This window comes from Salmo trutta, chromosome 1 (assembly GCF_901001165.1).
Source record: "Salmo trutta chromosome 1, fSalTru1.1, whole genome shotgun sequence".
Classification (NCBI taxonomy): domain Eukaryota; kingdom Metazoa; phylum Chordata; class Actinopteri; order Salmoniformes; family Salmonidae; genus Salmo; species Salmo trutta.
The window spans coordinates 63462542-63479367 of NC_042957.1; the positions used below are offsets into that span (position 1 = coordinate 63462542).

Here is a 16826-nt window from a genome sequence, read left to right on the forward strand (position 1 = left end):
AAAGGTTTCAGATTATTATGTGTTAGCAGTTACTTGTCCTTCCTTTACCTCCATGTACTGCAGATCTAACATATTGAATCTGACCCAAATTACCCACTTGTGGATTGTTGTGAGGAACCATGGGATTTCTGTTATCCTCTAAGAGACAGGTCAAGATGAAGATAAATGGTTCTTCATGAGAATATAGTTTCACACATTTTCCTTTTGGCCCTTTATTTTCCGAGCCTTGTCCCAGATCTGTTTGTGCTATCAAGCCTATCCTGTCAACTCGGGAAAAACATGATGCTTGGCATGAGAAGGAGTGGCAAGGAGTGGCATGATGATCCAAACAGACTGGTACCCAATCTGAAGTTAAAATGTAATTCATAAACAGTGTCATTGTGTAAGTAATAGTTCAGAGTATAGGCCTAGTTGTTGTAGTCTATTGTTGTAACTATGTACTGATTGTTCGGCTCTGCCCTATCTCCCAAAAGATCTGAGAACACATTACTTGGCGCAGAGTCAGCAAAGTCCACGCCGCTGTTCAACCCGACTTGCTTACCTCAATTATTCACATCTTATGAATAACGCACATTACCAGAGCCGGCGACAGGGATATTTTTATACCTAACGGCTTGAATTAGTCATGACTTTACAATGGCAAACATATCATTTTCATATCTTCCGACTACTTTGTGTGGGAAAAAAAAGCTAAAGAAATCATTTTTAAAAAAGCAAAATAAATAATTTACTCTAGTCGTCGATAACTGCGTCATGTGTGTTCATCACAAATGTCGTCTGAGGAGCTTGCACTGATGTCCCTCCAGTCCTGATGTGAAATAATGGTGTTTCATATTTAATTGATCCCTTTTCCCTGATGTCTGCAACTCCACTGCTACAGGCATTAACTCTGCATTGTACAATATTCCTTTAAAGATACCTTTAAAAAAAGGTTGAGGCGTGGATCAGAAAACCAGTCGGTATCTGGTGTGACCACCATTTGCCTCATGCAGCACATAGAGTTGATCAGGCTGTTGATTGTGGCCTGTGGAATTGTTATCCCACTCCTTTTCAAGGGCCGTGCAAAGTTGCTGTATATTGGCAGGAACTGGAACACGCTGTTGTACACGTCAATCCAGAGCATTCCAAACATGCTCAATGGGTGACATGTCTGGTGAGTATGCAGGCCATGGAAGAACTGGGACATTTTCAACATTGTGTACAGATCCTTGCGACATGGGGCTGTGCATTATCATGCTTAAACATGAGGTGATGGCGGCAGATGAATGGCACGACAATGGGCCTCAGGATCTCGTCATGGTATCTCTGTGCATTCAAATTGCCATTGATAAAATGCAATTGTGTTCGTTATCCGTAGCTTATGCCTGCCCATACCATAACCCCACAGCCACCATGGGACACATCACCAAACCTGCCGTCTGCCCGGTACCGTTGAAACCGGGATTCATCCATGAAGAGCACACTTCTCCAGCATGCTAGTGGCCATCGAAGGTGAGGATTCAACCTCTGAAGTCGGTTACAACACCAAACTGCATTCAGGTCAAGACCCTGGTGAGGACGACTAGCACGCTGACAGATTTTGTACAAACCCACAGTTTCATCAGCTGTCCAGGTTGCTGGTCTCAGACAATCCTTCAGGTGAAGAAGCCAGATGTGGAGGTCTCGGGCTGCTATGGTTACAAGTGAGGCGGATTGGACATACTGCCAAATTCTCTAAAACAACATTGGAAGCGGCTTATGGTAGAGAAATGAACATTACATTATCTGCCAACATTTCTGGTGAACATTCCTGCAGTCAGCATGCCAATTGCACACTCCCTCAAAACTTGAGACATCTGTGGCATTGTGTGACAAAACTGCACATTTTAGAGCGGACTTTAATGTCCCCAGCACAAGGTGCACCTGTGTAATGATCATGTTGTTTAATTAGCTTCTTGATATGCCACACCTGTCAAGTGGATGGATTATCTTGGCAAAGGAGAAATGCTCAGGGATGTAAACACATTTCTGGAGAAAAACATTTGTAGAGAAATAAGCTTTTTGAGCATATGGAACATTTCTGGGATATTTCAGTTCATGAAACATGGGACAAACACTGTACATGTTGCGTTTATATTTTTGTTCAGTGTAACTATAATTTGCAGACAATGTGAACATGTTAGTCTATGTCTGCCATGATCTAAAATACCTTTGCTCTGGATTCCGTGTTTAGATGGTGCAGTTCATGCATGACACTTCATGCTGCGCTGGCGGTCCGCCTGTCTGACCATGTGAAGGAATTTCACTTGATTATCTAACAGTCAGTCTGCATCCCGCAGGTCCAAATTCCGCGTGTGTATGTGTTCGTTCATGCATGCGCCTGCGCCAATTCTGCGTCTCCCTCTCTTATTTACACTCTCAGGGAGTGTGAGGGAGAGCGTTGACGAGATGACACAATATTAACGCTAAATAATATTTCCCAACTATTTCCATTTCTCACAGTCTCCTCCAACTAAAATACACTCCATGTAGCGAAACCATTAGGCCACTCACTTTCCCACAAAAGAGAAAGCCATGGCATGGGAGAATCGCGTCGCCTCGAACGCCGAGGGAACAACAGAAAAATTCCTAATGTGTGCACATTCAGCGTTGCGCCACTTCACGCAAGCCGAATCACGATGCGCTCACAGTCCCAGTCTCGTGAGATGCTGGTGAGCAGATCGGTTGTCTCTCGACGCTCTCCAGCCTCTCCCAATAACCGCCCCTGAGCCCTTTTCGCCGGCAAGATGTTTTTTTTTTACTTGCCACCTCAATGAATAGCCATAGGAGGGGATACGGTGAGAATATGATACCTGCTTGAACTGTGAAGCATTTATGAGATGCGCAAGTGAAAATCAAATAAGTTCTAATTCAGTGGAAAATAGGTTCAAAGCTGTTTGATCACAATTGAACGGAACTGTTGTTGCGTGTTTTCTCAGTGGATCAGAAAGGGTTGGTCCATCATGCATTATACTTCAGGTGTACGACGACAACTGGAGGAGACTCGATGTGAAGCCCAAATCCATGCACTTCCATATACAATGTGAAAATTCAATAATTGTTTTCCTACTATTGGAATATACGCCATTGAAAACGTTTTGGATGTTTTTATGGAAGAACTCACAATTTTTCTGAGAAAAGGCAGAAAGAGGGAATGCATTTAATTTGAACTGAAAAAATTACTCGGACTCATACGATTATTTATAGAAGTCCTTCTCGTGGATCTACAATGCGTCTGACGTGACGGAGGAAAAATGAAATGTTCCCAACTGATCTCCTAAATGGAATTCAAACTCTGTAATAACGTTTCGGATGTTTTTGGGTTGCAAATTTCCAACTGGTATTCCTACTTTTTTACCAACTTGGTATACAACAGTTGGTGAGGTGGAATTAACATCCAACCGGAGTGCGGAAAGAAAACACCTTTTGCTTGCTCTGTCGAAATGTGAATCTTGCAGCCCGCTCGAGCCCAGCTCACACTCAGAGTTGCCAAGGCTACAGAGCTCCTCTCGAACCAGCTAAACCGTATTTCGGTTCCTAAGTTATTTGGGCAATTCCTCCGCAATACATCCGTTGTGTAGCTTACCATCTAAATATTGATCATACATCTTGAATTAAACGGAATAATGCGTCTGGAAACATTAAGACGTTTTTTGACTCGTGGATATTGATTTTTCCTCTCGGGTCATTTTGACAAGCGAATCGCCAGACGCCGCTATTGTTCAGTGAGCCTGGACACACCTTTTTGATGTCAGCCAAGGTAAGTTTCCACAATACTTCAGACTCTTGTGATTGGTTATGTCGATACGCACAGAATTCTCATATTACACGCATCTCAACCATTTGCATGTCGGCGGAAAGAGAATAGCGCAATCGCTTATGTATGGATGGGAACATGGGAATTAGAAAGCTGAAAAGAGCACTGTAATATTAGCTATAGGCTGCGTGCTGTATACAATAAGAACATATTTATTGTAGATAGTCTATTTCGTTTAACTGTGTGGCTCAGAAACAATAATTAAATATTCCGATTACAATTGAAAATGCACATCGGAAAAAACAAAGAATATCGACTAGGATGAAAGCACCTAGGCTATTAATAAAATAATAATGTATTACATTTGTAAAGCGCTTTTCATTATACAGAATACTATCAAAGTGCATAAAATAAAAAACAAATATAAATATTAGGCTGTCAATTCCTTCCCAACGCCTTTATCCAAATCCTCAACATTTGGCTTATATAAATATATCATAACCAATGGGTAGCCTGCTGAAATGGATCACTTAACTATTTCCAATGTCGGCCTACTCTTAATAGCCATCAGACTACAAGTAATGATATAATCTGATGACGTCTGCCTTATACAGCAATGAACTCACGCATGGTCATGTTTATGCATCCTTCCGAGATAATAGGCTATTAGATTGTAGTGGCTCCAAACCGGGGTGGTGGGTTTAAGGAGGCCAATCAGAGCTATTTTTCTCACAAGAGCTCACCTTTAGAAACAACGCCACAAGAAGATGGATGGGGGCATTGGCCACACTTGATCAACAATTAATGTGTCATCGTGTAAAACTCTGGCCTGAATTGATAACATGAGAAGATAGTTTTTTATACCAGGCTAGTTAGTTTACCTTAGTCTGGTATCAGGTGTATGTTCAAGATAGGTTTATTTTAATGGGCATGCTACTGAACATTTCCTATATAAGTCCGTGTTGCTCTGAAGATTTCCTGTGGTTAGATGTATACTCACTTTCTAAGGCGTTACCTTGCATTCGTCTAAAGCGCTGTCCATGGTGCTGAAATGGGAAACAGTTATTGTGCTGTGTTTACAGCTGTTTCTCTGCACGCACCACACTTTGTCCCTGCTGCAGCAGCCACCAAGCAATCAGCGCATGAGGGATATCAGCTGTTCTAACGCTCCATCAAGAGCGACACCTCCGCATTGTCGGATATGCCTCCCTGTTCCCCGTTTCCCGGTCCGACCTAAAGTTCAGATGTCCATCTCCGGCCACCGTGTCTGACACAGACAAAGCAGCCACACAACACAACAGCCGTCATGGCAAGCAACACTTGATGCAGGCCTATGTGGCTCGTTATTGATGTGTAGATTTTCTCACCTCTCAGCTGGTTTGAACTTTAAAACTGAAAGGAATCATCGATTCAGTTGCACTTTAGCTGGATTTGACAGATCATGTTGATGGTGATGTCAACGATATAGATGATGATGATTAGCTTGTTCAATGAATTTCAGTGTTAATATGTAACACATTCAGAGCGGCTGGGTTAAATGCGGCAGACACATTTCAGTTGAATGCTTTCAGTTGTACAACTGACCCTTTCCCTATTTAGGCTATTTGACAGAAAGCATGCATCTATAACAGCAATGCTTTCAAACAGACTTTTAGATATACTGTTATTATCCTAGTTCAGGGCTCATATACATAAAACTTCTTAGAGTATAGGGGTGGTGGTCTAGGATCAGTTTAGCCTTTTAGATTATATTGAATGGACATGGGGACCTGATCCTAGATCAGCACTCCTACTCTGAGACATGAATACGGGCCCTGGTCTCCTATAGACCTATTCTAGTGAATGAGAATAACCCCAGACCTCACATCCTGACCTAGAATAACAAAAGGTGTACTGGGTCAGCACTCAAAAAGATGTTGCATAAAGCTTACTTCATTTTCTGATTTTTGTATTATTTTCACTGCATCAGGGATAGTGTACACAGACGTTTTGGCTTTGCAGCCTTCTACAGTGTGTAGGTACAATTTTCTTTTAATTCAAAACAGCATTTATAGGGAACAACCGATGAGCAGCAGGTGCTTCTAATCAGGGTTGCCACTCATCTGCCAATCAGAGATGGCTTTCCTGGTCTAGCTGTATACAAGTTAGCCACAGTGCGGACCAATTACACCTGTGTCTCAGTGGGCGGATTTTACCCAGCAGCCAAGCTGCTGAGAGAGTGTGGTGGTCCCCTTTTGACTTAGGATAACCCCAGACCTCACAGCTTGACCAAGGCTGTGCTCTATAAGGCCTGTGTATAATAAAGTGTCTAGGAGGCAGGCTGGCGCAGGGTGTAATTGTGTTACCTGAAATCTGACCCCTAAAGCAAACACTAAATAAGCCCAATGACTGATACCTGCCCTGTAGGGCCCCAGAGGTGCAAATGTGTTTGTGTCAGTTACAGAAAAATCACATTTTCATATGAAATTTAAAGTGAAAATGTGTGAAAACGTGTTTTTGGAACACTTTACGTGCTCACATGTGAAATTCATGTTTTTTTTATTCGTAAGGGGTCTGTCTGTGCCTGGCCTTGATGTGTGCGTTGTTTAAAAGTGCAGTTTTGTCAATAATCTTTTATGAATCAGCCTATATTAACCTTCTGAATGGGAAGTCTCACCTCAGGCTGGTGTTACACAATGCAACTGGCAGGCAATCGTAGTGTTAAGCATTGAATATAGCATGTGTGATTGTTTCCATTCCTATATGCCATTGTATTGTTCTGTTGGGATAGCAATGGGGCGCTATGAGAAAGAAAGTGAACAAGTAACACATTAAGGAAAGTGGGAGGAGGAAACAGTATAGAGCTTAGAATTATGTTTATCTGTCACACACACACACACACACACACACACACACACACACACACACACACACACACACACACACACACACACACACACACACACACACACACACACACACACACACACACACACACACACACACACACACACATGTTACAATTGGTCCTCTGCAGATAGTCTTGTGTGTATATGACCCCAAACTGGCTGTGTCTCCACAGTGGGAGAAGTCATAATGCTCTGCTCTACAGGGGACCAGACAGGGCATTTGGACTGCTTTGTGCAGCTCACTCACAATAGACTAAAAGTGATGGTTTGTGGCACTGTCAGAGAGGGAGAGAGAGGGAAAGGGAGGGATGAAGGGAGGGAGAGAAATGGATGGATGGAAGGAAAGGGAGAGAGGAGAGGGATGGAAGGAGGAAAAGGTAGGGAGCGAGAGAGGATGAGATTGAGAAAGAGAGGGAGGGAGAAAGAGGGATGGAAGAGGGGATTGAAGGAGACATAAGGGGGGAGACGGAGAGGGAGAAAAAGAGGTGGAAGGTTAGGGAGGAAGGAAGGAAGAAATACAGGGAGAGAGAGATGGAGTGGTGGTGGCAGCAGCGAGGGAAATGCTACTGATTTACTCAGTTAAACGGAACACTCTGCTTCTGGAGAGAGAGGGTGGGCCAGAGAGAGCCTTGACAGAGCCCTGTGAAGGCAAAGATTGAGCGTGCATACAACGAGAGAACCATGGAGACGGCGAGGGAGGGAGGGAGAGAGAGGCTCTGAGGCACCGCGGAGGCAGCTGTCGATATTATGAGATGGAGAACAAAGCAAAGGGAAATATTGTGACGAGTGGAGGAGGAGGAGAGAGAGGAGGGAGAACGACAGAGAGAGAATAAAATACAGAGAGGGAGAGAGAATGACACAGAGGAAGAGAGAGGGTGAAGAAGAGGTAACTGAGGAGCTATCTAGAGGACTCTACACCAGTCCTCCAGAACTGGGAGGGAGAGGCTGAGGTGGGAGTATTAGAGGCCACGGAAGGGCTCTCTGTGTCCAGCCAGGTGTCCTTACAGCCCCTTACCATCCAGTCTCCTCTCCTGGAAGAAACATGACTCACTCACAATCTACCACCAGGCTAAGCTGCTGAGTCACGACCAGTGTGTATGTATGTCTGTGTGTGTGTGTGTGTGTGTGTGTGTGTGTGTGTGTGTGTGTGTGTGTGTGTGGGGGGGGGGGGGGGGGGGGGGGCCTGTGGTTAATCTAATGTTGGTGTTAATGGGCTGTATCATATGGCTGGAAGGCTAAACAGAACAGTACGAGTGAGTGTGTCTTCTGACTCGTCTCTCCATTAAGGCCAGATGCTATTAGACGACGTGCTACAGTAGTTTAATGCAACGGAATGCTGTTCTTGTGTTGCAGACCAGCATGGCTTCATACTATCTTTCAAGTACTTTAAGCATTTGCTTTAGCCTGCCTGGAGGCCAACATGGCAAGGTGTGGAGTTTTCCTTTAGCCTGCCTGGAGGCCAACATGGCAAGGTGTGGAGTTTGGCTTTAGCCTGCCTGGAGGCCAACATGGGCAGATGTGGAGTTTTGCTATAGCCTGCTGTCACGAGAATTTTGCTATCTCAATGGTTGAACTCAACTATCACTCAAGCTTTGACCAATTCCCAGAGGTTGTAAGGCTCTGGTTAATGAAGAATTATACAAAGTGTCAGATTCTGCAATAGATCAATACTTTATTCAGAGAGCGCTCTGTCTTCAAAATGAGAACACAATGTTTTTATAGCACACACACAAATTAACTCACATCAGTAGAAACTCCACCTCTCTTTAGGTGGGCTGTATTTTTCCAAAGTTCACATACATTGTTTATCACATATCTGCAACATGTTTAATCATCTTCTGCAAGCATAGCCATTTCAAAAAAAAATTCTCCTCCCTAGGGTGGGGAGGCCTCTTTCCAGTTATTAGTTTCACCGTTATCACAAGTCGACAGTTCAGTTGTCCTTGAATGTCTCAACTATACCCAGCTCATATTGCGAAATAGTAACACAATGGCCTAGTCACACACATTATTGGATTATGAATCTAACACATTTCATACAATTACATGGTTTCAGGGTGGAAAACTTTAGTCATTATCTTAAACATACAAATTATTCTATCACCTGCCTGGAGGCCAACATGGTCAAGGTATGGAGTTTTCCTTTAGCCTGCCTGGAGGCCAACAGTGGCAAGGTGTGGAGTTTTCCTTTAGCCTGCCTGGAGGCCAACATGGCAAGGTGTGGAGATTGGCTTTAGCCTGCCTGGAGGCCAACATGGGCAGGTGTGGAGTTTTGCTTTAGCATGCCTGGAGGCCAACATGGCAAGGTGTGGAGTTTGGCTATACCTTGCCTGGAGGCCAACATGGCAAGGTGTGGAGTTTGGCTATAGCCGGCCTGGAGGCAAACAGTGGCAAGGTGTGGAGTTTTCCTTTAGCCTGCCTGGAGGCCAACATGGGCAGGTGTGGAGTTTTGCTTTAGCCTGTCTGGAGGCCAACAGTCGCAAGGTGTGGAGTTTTGTTATAGCCTGCCTGGAGGCCAACATGGCAAGGTATGGAGTTTTCCTTTAGCCTGCCTGGAGGCCAACAGTGGCAAGGTGGGGAGTTTTCCTTTAGCCTGCCTGGAGGCCAACATGGTCAAGGTGTGGAGATTTGCTATAGCCTGCCTGGAGGCCAACATGGCAAGGTATGGAGTTTTCCTTTAGCCTGCCTGGAGGCCAACATGGCAAGGTGTGGAGTTTCGCTTTAGCCTGCCTGGAGGCCAACATGGGCATGTGTGGAGTTTTGCTTTAGCCTGCCTGGAGGCCAACATGGCAAGGTATGGAGTTTTGCTATAGCCTGCCTGGAGGCCAACATTGGCAAGGTGTGGAGTTTTCCTTTAGCCTGCCTGGAGGCCAACATGTTCAAGGTGTGGAGTTTTGCTTTAGCCTGCCTGGAGGCCAACATGGCAAGGTATGGAGTTTTCCTTTAGCCTGCCTGGAGGCCAACATGGTCAAGGTGTGGAGTTTTGCTATAGCCTGCCTGGAGGCCAACATGGGCAGGTGTGGAGTTTTGCTTTAGCCTGCCTGGAGGCCAACATGGCAAGGTATGGAGTTTTCCTTTAGCCTGCCTGGAGGCCTACATGGTCAAGGTGTGGAGTTTTGTTATAGCCTGCCTGGAGGCCAACATGGCAAGGTATGGAGTTTTCCTTTAGCCTGCCTGGAGGCCAACATGGTCAAGGTGTGGAGTTTTGTTATAGCCTGCCTGGAGGCCAACATGGCAAGGTATGGAGTTTTCCTTTAGCCTGCCTGGAGGCCAACATGGGCAGGTGTGGAGTTTGGCTTTAGCCTGCCTGGAGGCCAACATGGCAAGGTGTGGAGTTTGGCTTTAGCCTGCCTGGAGGCCAACATGGGCAGGTGTGGAGTTTTGCTTTAGCCTGCCTGGAGGCCAACATGGCAAAGTGCGGAGTTTTGCTTTAGCCTGCCTGGAGACCAACATGGCAAGGTGTGGAGTTTTGTTATAGCCTGCCTGGAGGCCAACATGGTCAAGGTGTGGAGTTTTGCTATAGCCTGTCTGGAGGCCAACATGGCAAGGTATGGAGTTTTCCTTTAGCCTGCCTGGAGGCCAACATGGTCAAGGTGTGGAGTTTTGTTATAGCCTGTCTGGAGGCCAACAGTGGCAAGGTGTGGAGTTTTCCTTTAGCCTGCCTGGAGGCCAACAGTGGCAAGGTGTGGAGTTTTCCTTTAGCCTGCCTGGAGGCCAACATGGTCAAGGTGTGGAGTTTTCCTTTAGCCTGCCTGGAGGCCAACATGGCAAGGTGTGGAGTTTTGTTATAGCCTGCCTGGAGGCCAACATGGCACGGTGTGGAGTTTCGCTTTAGCCTGCCTGGAGGCCAACATGGCAAGGTGTGGAGTTTTGCTATAGCCTGCCTGGAGGCCAACATTGGCAAGGTGTGGAGTTTTCCTTTAGCCTGCCTGGAGGCCAACAGTGGCAAGGTGTGGAGTTTTCCTTTAGCCTGCCTGGAGGCCAACATTGGCAAGGTGTGGAGTTTTCCTTTAGCCTGCCTGGAGGCCAACAGTGGCAAGGTGTGGAGTTTTCCTTTAGCCTGCCTGGAGGCCAACATGGGCAGGTGTGGAGTTTTGCTTTAGCCTGCCTGGAGGCCAACATGGCAAGGTATGGAGTTTTCCTTTAGCCTGCCTGGAGGCCAACATGTTCAAGGTGTAGAGTTTTGTTATAGCCTGCCTGGAGGCCAACATGGCAAGGTGTGGAGTTTTGCTATAGCCTGCCTGGAGGCCAACATTGGCAAGGTGTGGAGTTTTCCTTTAGCCTGCCTGGAGGCCAACAGTGGCAAGGTGTGGAGTTTTCCTTTAGCCTGCCTGGAGGCCAACATGGGCAGGTGTGGAGTTTTGCTTTAGCCTGCCTGGAGGCCAACATGGCAAGGTATGGAGTTTTCCTTTAGCATGCCTGGAGGCCAACATGTTCAAGGTGTAGAGTTTTGTTATAGCCTGCCTGGAGGCCAACATGGCAAGGTATGGAGTTTTCCTTTAGCCTGCCTGGAGGCCAACATGGTCAAGGTGTGGAGTTTTGCTATAGCCTGCCTGGAGGCCAACATGGTCAAGGTGTGGAGTTTTGCTATAGCCTGTCTGGAGGCCAACATGGCAAGGTATGGAGTTTTCCTTTAGCCTGCCTGGAGGCCAAGATGGTCAAGGTGTGGAGTTTTGTTATAGCCTGTCTGGAGGCCAACAGTGGCAAGGTGTGGAGTTTTCCTTTAGCCTGCCTGGAGGCCAACAGTGGCAAGGTGTGGAGTTTTCCTTTAGCCTGCCTGGAGGCCAACATGGTCAAGGTGTGGAGTTTTGCTATAGCCTGCCTGGAGGCAAACATGGCAAGGTATGGAGTTTTCCTTTAGCCTGCCTGGAGGCCAACATGGCAAGGTGTGGAGTTTTGTTATAGCCTGCCTGGAGGCCAACATGGCACGGTGTGGAGTTTCGCTTTAGCCTGCCTGGAGGCCAACATGGCAAGGTGTGGAGTTTTGCTATAGCCTGCCTGGAGGCCAACATTGGCAAGGTGTGGAGTTTTCCTTTAGCCTGCCTGGAGGCCAACAGTGGCAAGGTGTGGAGTTTTCCTTTAGCCTGCCTGGAGGCCAACATTGGCAAGGTGTGGAGTTTTCCTTTAGCCTGCCTGGAGGCCAACAGTGGCAAGGTGTGGAGTTTTCCTTTAGCCTGCCTGGAGGCCAACATGGGCAGGTGTGGAGTTTTGCTTTAGCCTGCCTGGAGGCCAACATGGCAAGGTATGGAGTTTTCCTTTAGCCTGCCTGGAGGCCAACATGTTCAAGGTGTAGAGTTTTGTTATAGCCTGCCTGGAGGCCAACATGGCAAGGTGTGGAGTTTTGCTATAGCCTGCCTGGAGGCCAACATTGGCAAGGTGTGGAGTTTTCCTTTAGCCTGCCTGGAGGCCAACAGTGGCAAGGTGTGGAGTTTTCCTTTAGCCTGCCTGGAGGCCAACATGGGCAGGTGTGGAGTTTTGCTTTAGCCTGCCTGGAGGCCAACATGGCAAGGTATGGAGTTTTCCTTTAGCATGCCTGGAGGCCAACATGTTCAAGGTGTAGAGTTTTGTTATAGCCTGCCTGGAGGCCAACATGGCAAGGTATGGAGTTTTCCTTTAGCCTGCCTGGAGGCCAACATGGTCAAGGTGTGGAGTTTTGCTATAGCCTGCCTGGAGGCCAACATGGGCAGGTGTGGAGTTTTGCTTTAGCCTGCCTGACGGCCAACATGGCAAGGTATGGAGTTTTCCTTTAGCCTGCCTGGAGGCCTACATGGTCAAGGTGTGGAGTTTTGTTATAGCCTGCCTGGAGGCCAACATGGCAAGGTATGGAGTTTTCCTTTAGCCTGCCTGGAGGCCAACATGGTCAAGGTGTGGAGTTTTGTTATAGCCTGCCTGGAGGCCAACATGGCAAGGTATGGAGTTTTCCTTTAGCCTGCCTGGAGGCCAACATGGGCAGGTGTGGAGTTTGGCTTTAGCCTGCCTGGAGGCCAACATGTCAAGGTGTGGAGTTTGGCTTTAGCCTGCCTGGAGGCCAACATGGGCAGGTGTGGAGTTTTGCTTTAGCATGCCTGGAGGCCAACATGGCAAGGTGTGGAGTTTGGCTATACCTTGCCTGGAGGCCAACATGGCAAGGTGTGGAGTTTGGCTATAGCCTGCCTGGAGGCAAACAGTGGCAAGGTGTGGAATTTTCCTTTAGCCTGCCTGGAGGCCAACATGGGCAGGTGTGGAGTTTTGCTTTAGCCTGTCTGGAGGCCAACAGTCGCAAGGTGTGGAGTTTTGTTATAGCCTGCATGGAGGCCAACATGGCAAGGTATGGAGTTTTCCTTTAGCCTGCCTGGAGGCCAACATGGTCAAGGTGTGGAGTTTTGTTATAGCCTGCCTGGAGGCCAACATGGCAAGGTATGGAGTTTTCCTTTAGCCTGCCTGGAGGCCAACATGGGCAGGTGTGGAGTTTGGCTTTAGCCTGCCTGGAGGCCAACATGTCAAGGTGTGGAGTTTGGCTTTAGCCTGCCTGGAGGCCAACATGGGCAGGTGTGGAGTTTTGCTTTAGCATGCCTGGAGGCCAACATGGCAAGGTGTGGAGTTTGGCTATACCTTGCCTGGAGGCCAACATGGCAAGGTGTGGAGTTTGGCTATAGCCTGCCTGGAGGCAAACAGTGGCAAGGTGTGGAATTTTCCTTTAGCCTGCCTGGAGGCCAACATGGGCAGGTGTGGAGATTTGCTTTAGCCTGTCTGGAGGCCAACAGTCGCAAGGTGTGGAGTTTTGTTATAGCTTGCCTGGAGGCCAACATGGCAAGGTGTGGAGTTTGGCTATAGCCTGCCTGGAGGCAAACAGTGGCAAGGTGTGGAATTTTCCTTTAGCCTGCCTGGAGGCCAACATGGGCAGGTGTGGAGTTTTGCTTTAGCCTGTCTGGAGGCCAACAGTCGCAAGGTGTGGAGTTTTGTTATAGCCTGCCTGGAGGCCAACATGGCAAGGTGTGGAGTTTTCCTTTAGCCTGCCTGGAGGCCAACAGTGGCAAGGTGTGGAGTTTTCCTTTAGCCTGCCTGGAGGCCAACATGGTCAAGGTGTGGAGTTTTGCTATAGCCTGCCTGGAGGCCAACATGGCAAGGTATGGAGTTTTACTTTAGCCTGCCTGGAGGCCAACATGGCAAGGTGTGGAATTTTGTTATAGCCTGCCTGGAGGCCAACATGGCAAGGTGTGGAGTTTCGCTTTAGCCTGCCTGGAGGCCAACATGGGCATGTGTGGAGTTTTGCTTTAGCCTGCCTGGAGGCCAACATGGCAAGGTGTGGAGTTTTGCTATAGCCTGCCTTGAGGCCAACATTGGCAAGGTGTGGAGTTTTCCTTTAGCCTGCCTGGAGGCCAACAGTGGCAAGGTGTGGAGTTTTCCTTTAGCCTGCCTGGAGGCCAACATGGGCAGGTGTGGAGTTTTGCTTTAGCCTGCCTGGAGGCCAACATGGCAAGGTATGGAGTTTTCCTTTAGCCTGCCTGGAGGCCAACATGTTCAAGGTGTGGAGTTTTGTTATAGCCTGCCTGGAGGCCAACATGGCAAGGTATGGAGTTTTCCTTTAGCCTGCCTGGAGGCCAACATCGTCAAGGTGTGGAGTTTTGCTATTGCCTGCCTGGAGGCCAACATGGGCAGATGTGGAGTTTTGCTTTAGCCTGCCTGGAGGCCAACATGGCAAGGTATGGAGTTTTCCTTTAGCCTGCCTGGAGGCCTACATGGTCAAGGTGTGGAGTTTTGTTATAGCCTGCCTGGAGGCCAACATGGCAAGGTATGGAGTTTTCCTTTAGCCTGCCTGGAGGCCGACATGGTCAAGGTGTGGAGTGTTGTTATAGCCTGCCTGGAGGCCAACATGGCAAGGTATGGAGTTTTCCTTTAGCCTGCCTGGAGGCCAACATGGTCAAGGTGTGGAGTTTTGCTATAGCCTGTCTGGAGGCCAACAGTGGCAAGGTGTGGAGTTTTCCTTTAGCCTGCCTGGAGGCCAACAGTGGCAAGGTGTGGAGTTTTCCTTTAGCCTGCCTGGAGGCCATCATGGTCAAGGTGTGGAGTTTTGCTATAGCCTGCCTGGAGGCCAACATGGCAAGGTATGGAGTTTTCCTTTAGCCTGCCTGGAGGCCAACATGGCAAGGTGTGGAGTTTTGTTATAGCCTGCCTGGAGGCCAACATGGCAAGGTGTGGAGTTTCGCTTTAGCCTGCCTGGAGGCCAACATGGGCATGTGTGGAGTTTTGCTTTAGCCTGCCTGGAGGCCAACATGGGCAGGTGTGGAGTTTGGCTTTAGCCTGCCTGGAGGCCAACATGGCAAGGTGTGGAGTTTGGCTTTAGCCTGCCTGGAGGCCAACATGGGCAGGTGTGGAGTTTTGCTTTAGCCTGCCTGGAGGCCAACATGGCAAGGTGTGGAGTTTTGCTTTAGCCTGCCTGGAGGCCAACATGGCAAGGTGTGGAGTTTTGTTATAGCCTGCTTGGAGGCCAACATGGTCAAGGTGTGGAGTTTTGCTATAGCCTGTCTGGAGGCCAACATGGCAAGGTATGGAGTTTTCCTTTAGCCTGCCTGGAGGCCAACATGGTCAAGGTGTGGAGTTTTGCTATAGCCTGTCTGGAGGCCAACAGTGGCAAGGTGTGGAGTTTTCCTTTAGCCTGCCTGGAGGCCAACATGGTCAAGGTGTGGAGTTTTGCTATAGCCTGCCTGGAGGCCAACAAGGCAAGGTATGGTGTTTTCCTTTAGCCTGCCTGGAGGCCAACATGGCAAGGTGTGGAGTTTTGTTATAGCCTGCCTGGAGGCCAACATGGCAAGGTGTGGAGTTTCCCTTTAGCCTGCCTGGAGGCCAACATGGGCATGTGTGGAGTTTTGCTTTAGACTGCCTGGAGGCCAACATGGCAAGGTGTGGAGTTTTGCTATAGCCTGCCTGGAGGCCAACATTGGCAAGGTGTGGAGTTTTCCTTTAGCCTGCCTGGAGGCCAACAGTGGCAAGGTGTGGAGTTTTCCTTTAGCCTGCCTGGAGGCCAACATGGGCAGGTGTGGAGTTTTGCTTTAGCCTGCCTGGAGGCCAACATGGCAAGGTATGGAGTTTTCCTTTAGCCTGCCTGGAGGCCAACATGTTCAAGGTGTGGAGTTTTGTTATAGCCTGCCTGGAGGCCAACATGGCAAAGTATGGAGTTTTCCTTTAGCCTGCCTGGAGGCCAACATGGTCAAGGTGTGGAGTTTTGCTATAGCCTGCCTGGAGGCCAACATGGGCAGGTGTGGAGTTTTGCTTTAGCCTGCCTGGAGGCCAACATGGCAAGGTATGGAGTTTTCCTTTAGCCTGCCTGGAGGCCTACATGGTCAAGGTGTGGAGTTTTGTTATAGCCTGCCTGGAGGCCAACATGGCAAGGTATGGAGTTTTCCTTTAGCCTGCCTGGAGGCCAACATGGTCAAGGTGTGGAGTTTTGTTATAGCCTGCCTGGAGGCCAACATGGCAAGGTATGGATTTTTCCTTTAGCCTGCCTGGAGGCCAACATGGGCAGGTGTGGAGTTTGGCTTTAGCCTGCCTGGACGCCAACATGGCAAGGTGTGGAGTTTGGCTTTAGCCTGCCTGGAGGCCAACATGGGCAGGTGTGGAGTTTTGCTGTAGCCTGCCTGGAGGCCAACATGGCAAGGTGTGGAGTTTTGCTTTAGCCTGCTTGGAGGCCAACATGGCAAGGTGTGGAGTTTTGTTATAGCCTGCCTGGAGGCCAACATGGTCAAGGTGTGGAGTTTTGCTATAGCCTGTCTGGAGGCCAACAGTGGCAAGGTGTGGAGTTTTCCTTTAGCCTGCCTGGAGGCCAACAGTGGCAAGGTGTGGAGTTTTGCTTTAGCCTGCCTGGAGGCCAACATGGCAAGGTGTGGAGTTTTGCTATAGCCTGCCTGGAGGCCAACAGTGGCAAGGTGTGGAGTTTTCCTTTAGCCTGCCTGGAGGCCAACATGGGCAGGTGTGGAGTTTTGCTTTAGCCTGCCTGGAGGCCAACATGGCAAGGTGTGGAGTTTTGCTTTAGCGCACCTGGAGGCCAACATGGCAAGGTGTGGAGTTTGTCTTTAGCCTGCCTTGAGGCCAACAGTGGCAAGGTGTGGAGTTTTCCTTTAGCCTGCCTGGAGGCCAACATGGGCAGTTGTGGAGTTTTGCTTTAGCCTGTCTGGAGGCCAACAGTG

At 48.4% G+C, this 16826-nt stretch overlaps 1 protein-coding gene across 1 annotated transcript in view; it reads left to right on the forward strand.

The window, feature by feature from the left end:
* Positions 1-3501: 3501 nt before the first annotated feature.
* LOC115205003 (voltage-dependent T-type calcium channel subunit alpha-1I) overlaps positions 3502-16826 on the forward strand; it is a gene marked incomplete in the record, with an annotated part of 276994 nt that continues 263669 nt past the window's right edge. Inside the window, 1 exon segment of the mRNA XM_029770574.1 lies at positions 3502-3778.